The 7428-nt window shown below is 41.4% G+C and overlaps 1 long non-coding RNA gene across 2 annotated transcripts; it reads left to right on the forward strand.

The window, feature by feature from the left end:
* Positions 1-6: 6 nt before the first annotated feature.
* LOC112962695 lies at positions 7-5622 on the forward strand. 2 transcript variants are annotated; one of them, XR_003252382.1, is made up of 4 exons: positions 7-420; positions 990-1120; positions 3126-3232; positions 3926-5622. It is a non-coding gene; the product is annotated as an uncharacterized LOC112962695 (long non-coding RNA). The 2 variants fall into 2 exon arrangements; XR_003252381.1 differs by having other exon boundaries at positions 3126-5622.
* The last annotated feature ends 1806 nt before the right edge of the window (positions 5623-7428 follow it).

Genomic DNA, 7428 nt, shown 5'->3' on the forward strand with positions numbered 1-7428 from the left:
CCTCCCCAAGGCGCCCCCCGGGAGTTTTCCTCAGAGGCCCCGCGCTCGGGACGCGCCGCAGCCCCCCATCGCCCCTTATTTTTGGGGAGGCGCGGGTGCCCCTGCGAGGGTTTCCTCAGGGGAGCGGCAGCCGCTTCGCCCGCGAACGCCCGTGTCCTGGGCCCCAGTGAAACGCCGCCTAAAAAAGGGGCTACTTGGGGCCTTCCGGTGTTTTTTTAAAAAAATAAAAATAAAAATTATGATGTGGAAARTTCTGAAAATTCTGAGAAGTCTCTTGTGAGCCCAAAGCGGGTTGCCGTTCAGCGCTTAATTAAATACATTTGTGAAAAAGCTTCTTAGTGCGGTAATTGCCGACCCCCCCCTCATGTCTCCAGAAGTTGGGAAATTCGACGGCGAACGTTTCCTGCTCAAAGTTCGGAGGTTTTATTACGTGCTTAATATTTTAAGTTGCCCTTTGTTTCTTGTTGTATGATGTTCGTAGGCTGATTATAGTACGACTCATATATGAGGTTTACAGGTTTACTAGAAACTTTTAGATAATTTCAGCTCATTCAGCCTTCCTGGAAAAGGAGAAGATTTGCCACAACTTTCTTCTCTACAGCTACTCACCAGGACTACCAAGTCCTCAGTTTTCTACTGGTGTTATTAATACTGGAAAGCTAAGAGGTTTTAATAAAACAGTATAATTTCATTCAGAATTTAGTATAATTTTGCTTTAATTGCACAAGCAAAAAAATATCTGGAAATGGCGTGTGCCCCAACAAACAAAATTTCTATTTGAATTGATTTTACTACAATTTAGTAGCAATAAATTGCTTCTAAAGCTACAATTTGGTGTGCCCAATTGTTAGATCCGTTGAGCACAGACTTTTGCAGTTCATTTATAAACCTCTGAAGGAAAGACTTTAAGCAAGAGCTAGTTATTGATAACATCACAAGCAGAGACACTATGTTAATATTAAAAATGACATTTATACATTGTCTTTTAGATGCACCACGTTGCTCAGTATACTTATGGAAATCTCTACAGTCATCTCAGAAATATAGATATTGCTAGACTGAAGATGTTGGCTTTGGCCTTACCGGCAACAAGAGTTTTCCCTAATTCCAACAGTGGACGGTGAGTCCTTAATGTGGTTGAAATAGTGCACGTGCAAAAAATTATTTACAGCCCTCCTATGGACTCCGGCAGGTGATCTGCCAACAACGCCCAGGTTAAGTCTGAAAGGATGTTGATTTTTCAGAGTGTACTCATGTAAAAGTTATTTCCCCTGCTACTGTCGTAACAATTATAACAGTTAAAGAAAATAAAAAGCCTGTTTTCAGTTTGATTGCAATTGGTTTTGTTGTTTCTCCTACTTTACAACACTTCCCTATTGTAGGTCTTTCATATAGTAACACAAAATACTGCCTCTGAAAGTAAGAAAGTTGGGTGGTAAAACCATGATAGCGTGCTTCAGGAATAAGTTTGCTGTGTTACGCTATTTTTAACTGCTCGTATTTGACTAGATTTCAGTTTTACCCCCTTTCTTTATAGGACATATCAACAGGTACTGGCTACATTTCTGCAAACCAGCAGATGCATGGAGATTAGCTCCAGCTAAATGTAATTTCAGAAATTTAATTATATTTTGTATTGTACAAAACCTACAAATAGTTTCAGCATTGGTTTCGCTTCCTAAATTACTACTATTATGGTAGGTTTAATCCTCAGCAGGACAGGAATTCTGAAATCTGAAACTTCTACTATTTTTAATTAGTTAACAAAGGATGGCGACGGTGGCACTATTTTCAGRAGGAGTGAAAATTTAATTCCGTCGCATATTACTCAATATACCTGTGGAGATTTTGTGACTTCTGCTGGAGAATTTTTTAAGATACTATGAGACTGAAAGATTATGGGTATATGCCATGCAATGGACAAGTTTATTTCAGCGTGCACTGCAAAGAATTGATAGAACTTATGCCTTTAATTCTCTTAGTATTATTCCTAAATTGTTACAGTGATAAAATTTAAAAGTAACTGCTTTTGCTATTTGTTAACTTTGTAGATGTTTCCCAGTTTGACAACAGCTTTTACGTTTTCAGCATCTCGTGTATGCTACTAATATTGCAAACATATTTGGTTACCCAATTTTCAGTGAAAAACTGTAGTTTCTGAAATATTTATGTGATGAGTGGCTTTGTAAACCATATATTTTAAGAAGCAAAACTTGAGCTTTAGACTTGAGTGATGCATGGAAGCTGCTGTGTTGCAATTACTGGGGCATTGTATAGGTACAAAATTCTGCTTGCGGCTGCAGCTGCAGAATCAGGCCTTCGGTCCTTAGTCTCCCTTTTCAAAACAACAGCTACTGTGACTACACCTTTCCAGTGATATAAAGCCAAATTCAGCTTCAGCTGAAAAAGACAGAGCTCTAGATTAGCAAATGGTGTTGTGTCCCTGTGTGCCAGGGAGGCGTTTGTCCATTTTTGTTTGATTTGCAGATCTGGCCTTAAATACTGTGGTAATGGGTAATTTTGAGGGCTACGAGCATATAATCATAATCGAAAAGTCCATTGCCCACTTGACAGTTTAAACTCAGCTGCATAGACATTTTTTTCTTGCTTGCTTTTGTTCTGCAGTACTTCTGCATAGCCCCAGTCTAAGCATTTTTTGAAAAGGACGTCTGGGAGTGTTTATGAGCCTAGCTGTCATATACGTTGGGGCACTTTAGTAGGCCTGCCAGGCTATAAGGCCCCTTCGTGCAGGGAAAGTTAAAAAGCACCGCACCAAGAATCTGGGAGCAGAGCTCGCTGAATACTAAGTAATTCCCGGCGATACTGCTCCGAGCCAGCGCTGAACTCCCTGTTAGTCAGCTGTGCCCCAGTCTGTCTCCCGTCGGTAGTTCGACCCCACCTTCTCCGTTACACCAAAGCTCTCGGTTCRGCTGCCCAGAAGCGCTCCGATATCGCCTGCCGTATGTGCCATACACTGAAATCTCTAAGTATGTCGAAGCGTTGATGATGACCTTCTCTTTTAAAAAAAGCACCGTATGTTTATTAGCGCTATAACTCTTGCTGGAATTTTAAATGGGGTGTGCCRTAACCCAAATCCATACACTCAATTCTGCTACTTTTAACAGAGCAGCGATACCACCAAGCGAAGCAGAAACATGAGGAACAAGAAAGAAATACAAGGAAGGAGCTGAAGTAAATCAGCAGGTGAAATGAACTCGATCTTGCAGTTATGGTAATGTTTTATCTTCTGTTTACAGCAAGCAGATGTTCTATAGCCATTATTTTTACTGTTTGCAAGAAATGATGTTATGCAAAGGGATAACAGGTTTCAAATGGTGAGTTACACAGCAAACAGGGGCAGAGCATTTTTACGTTGGCATGGGCACACGAAGAATTTGTTTCCTCGTACGCTGAGCAAGTAGCTATCTTCCTGTGACATCTCCGAGAAAATCAATCCCTTCTACTCACATCAGTGCAGGAGGGTGGCCTTAGGCGCTAATGTGAGCCTGTGCCCCACTGAACGCGCTGGGAGATGTGCCATTGCAGTCAGTGTAATCACCTCTGACTGATGTCACGAGTCAGTTTTCACTGGCAATTACATCCCCAAAGTTAAACAGCAYGAATGAATGTAAAAACGAATAAAATAAAAGTCATTTGCTATCAGAAATCTTATTAATTTATCAAAAATGTACATATTCTCAGTAACAGATGGTCAATAATAGATGATAGATGGCCTCCTCTGTGTAAATTAATGGCTGTAATTCACTTGAGGGGTTCTGCTGATGTCGTAAGCTGCCAGAGTGCAGCTTGAGTGATTTATTAACAGCTGCAGAAATCCTGGAGTGAATTACATCCTTGTATTTGCTTAGGGTCTGCAGATTGTTACTTACAAAATATGGAGGTTTGTGTTTCCTCCTTATTATAGGGGTCTTTTATGTGGCTGGGGCAAGGTGCTGAAACGGCTGGTGTGAAAGCTGAGCTCCGAGTCTGCGGTGAAGGTGGTAGCATTCAGACTTTCTCTGCTAATGTGTATCAACACCAAGCCTTTCTTTTTACAATAAGCTAATCAATATCTGCAAACGTTTACATAAGTCCTGGCCTTCTTTTTTCCTCCTTTCCCTCCATCAAATACAAACAATGTCAGTATCTCCTGATCCGGAAACCTCTTAACGCTGAGGCGCTCAACATTGTAGTCACTGCCTCTGTGCGGATCGAGCTGTGTCCACAACAAAAAGATAGCACAGTGGTGGGTCCTAAATACTGCTACCCCTAGTGATACCTGAGTGTTTGGGGAAAAGGCTACCGCTCAAGAAGGCTAAAATAAGAGCCTGGAAACCAAAATCCTTTGTGCAAAGGGAAGAGGCTGTTCCATGTCCTATCACCCTCCCTGGTCAGAGAGAAAATCCTTCCCTTTCTCCATAAAACTCCTGAATGGTGAAAGGGAGAATCTCCTCTTCGGCTGGCCTCAAAAGATGCTGATCATACATGTTAGCCCACCTTAACATCTGAGGCTCGTTCTTAGGGGATCCCTTTGAGTTCTCGCTGAAATGATCAATACTTCCCAATCAGATTTAACTTGCCCTTCTGAAATGTGAGCACATGCAAGCAAATCAAATAATACTCATTTCCCTTCCTTTTTTGCCCTCCCTCAAAGTAGGAGGTGATGAGAATGTTATCAATTCGTGTTTCTCAAACGAGGAATACGTTTCCAACAAGTACTGTAAGTTGCAGAGGGAGTGGAAAAGGGAAATGAGAGTGAATGATCAAGAGTTGCATGACAGGAAGGAACAGGCAGAATTCATTTGCAAATAACTTTGTGCAGTGCTTGTATTAAAAATGTAGAATTTCTCTGCCGAATTTCACTGGGTGTTTGGATGCCAGCTAGATTCCTGTGAAATACCTTTTCGGCTTTCTCTCTTCTCCGAAATTAGTTTTGTTTGTTGGTAGTTGGATCTCACTGGCCTTTGGGAGAGGRCTGCAGCTCCTGTCCTGGGCAAGAAATACTGCTTTACTCCTGCTTTTCTTCACCAACACACGTCTGTAGGAGTGATCTGTCTTTATCAAAGAGGTACAAATAGAAGGAAGGGGATATTTGTATAGAAAACAAAAGTTARGATTTGAAGAAAAACAGGCTCCAGAAATTGTTCACTGCCTTGAGGCAAAGCCCTTTGAAGTCATTACAAGTTTACTAATTTCAGCAAGCTTGTTACTGCTGTTACAGCGTCATGGAGAAGCCCAGTCACATCTGAATCCCACCATATGAGGTGTCACACAAACGTACAGAAAGGTATCTCCAAGACATAGGAAAAGTTTAGCCTTTCTGTTTTTTTTTTTTTCTTTTGCTTTCTGGAATGAAATCCTGTCTTTTGGCTGTTTTTAAAACAGCTTATGGACTCGTACTAGGATATATCCACAAGCCTGGATCTACTTGCTCACGTTTTCGCTCTTCAGGAACTATATGTAAAGCAGGCGACCAGTTGGACCACAGTCTTTCCATGATTTGCAGCTTCCGAGTCACTTCTGAAACAGGCTCCTTAATTTCCTCTCAGATTGGATCTGAATACGCTTCTTCCCTTTTCCTTTTTAAACTGAAGAAAGGTGGGTGGAGGGGTTTTTGTTTGTTTCTACATGTCTACTTGTTAACTTTGGACACAGTTTACATGAAAGATGTTGTACAAAAAGAAAAAAGAAAAAAAAAGAAAGAAAAAGAAAAAAAGAGCCTGTTGAGATAATTCTTAGGCTGTCTTTTTTATGCTGTCTTTTTTATGCTTTGTGGGGGAGGGGCTGTGATTGTCTTCCCCAAACTCCATTGTGATTCAAAAATTCATTATATTGGCAGGGATTTTCCACTTTCTTTTGTCACACCAGCAAGGAAAGCTGCCTGTTCTGTACCGGTTCTGCGCTTCAGCACCTTTCTCTTGTCTCCTTTTCGTAGCCTGGCTTTTCCACGCCTTACGGACTGGCAAATCAGTGCAAGGTTGTGCGGTCCCAAGAAGTAATGATGTCCACTATTTCTCCCCATTCCTGTATTATTTCTGAAAGCTGTGGGACGATTTGTTCCATAAACAACAGCAAGCAGCCTAGAGCTCCCTGTCCCCCAGTTCCTCCACACTGCAAAACGCAGGTAGTTGTTACATCTGGTCTAATCCTGAACAGCTACCGAAAGAAACAATGTACTCTTTATTATTTACAGATCCGTGGTGAGCAGCAGTGTACCAGTGTGATGCTTASTCTCAAGCAGTAGAATTACAACAAATGCATTTTTTGACCTTGCAAGGTTTTTTACTTTGTTACTGTAAAGTTTTTTAACAAACGTACAGGATTCTGGAAATGTTCTGATGGGCACAGATCAAATTCCAATAAAGTAGGCTGGTCAAGGCTTTATTTGTCCTTATATATTACCTATATTAGCTATCTCACACCTGGAAAAATAGTGTGTTTCTAAAAGGATCCAAAGGGCAAGTGTCAGGCTGTTTACTTCACATTTTTGTTTGCAGATTTTCATGCTCTGAGACTGTTCTGTTCATTATCTGATTATAGAAACTAGCAGTAATTTCTGGTCACTGCTTTTGGTTACACTGGAGAGAGAAGTGGGTATTTATCCTTCTTTCTCCCTCTGCCACCAAAATCGGGTGGGCCTTTGGCTTTCTACTGATGGGGGATGGTTCCCAGGCGCACTTTGAATTCAGGGGATGCTCACTCCTGTTAGTCACCATTAGTGCTAAACAGCTTCCTCATGACGAGCGTCGGATCCACATAYGAACTGCGTATCCCTTCTGATGTAGGCTACGCAGGCACTTTGCCAAGAGTAAATCCCATGAGAAGGGCATTAAATCAAGCATGATATTCTCTTTTCCCTATGGATACTTCAAGCCCTCAGCTCCAGCTGTTGCTGCCAGAGAAGCTGCTTTACCCAGGAATGGTGCTGAGTGTGTGTGCGTGTGTGTGTGTGTGTGTGTGCGCGCGCATGTGTAATTTTAACTTCATGTTACAGGGCTACTGTATGAGTTTTTCTTCTCCTTGCAAAAAGATTAGGAATTAGAACAATGGGGYGTTTCTGCCAAGTGACAAAAAATAAGTTGAGTGCATCTCTGCAGTACTGCCATCAGGCAAAACAGTTTGCTGTGTTCATGAATTGCTAAGAAAGGTTGTCTTCCACCACTTAATGACACATTTTGGAAGAATGCAACAGGTTAATTTTTTTGATGGGCGGGGAGGAGAGAAGGAGGAAAAGGATGGGGAATCAAACAAATTCTCTGCTTGGCTCTTCATTCATTTGGTATTGTGAAGTTTAGAATAAAAAGTATAAGCTGAAGCAAGTTTGGCCTAGATGACGTATCAACACCTGCAACTAAGGAAAATGGCTTAGGATTTCACGTGTAGCTATAGAACCTCTTTTTTTCCTRCATCTCTGTCAAGATACAGTCT

This window comes from Apteryx rowi, unplaced genomic scaffold (genome assembly GCF_003343035.1).
Source record: "Apteryx rowi isolate R43461 unplaced genomic scaffold, aptRow1 scaffold_152, whole genome shotgun sequence".
NCBI lineage: Eukaryota > Metazoa > Chordata > Aves > Apterygiformes > Apterygidae > Apteryx > Apteryx rowi.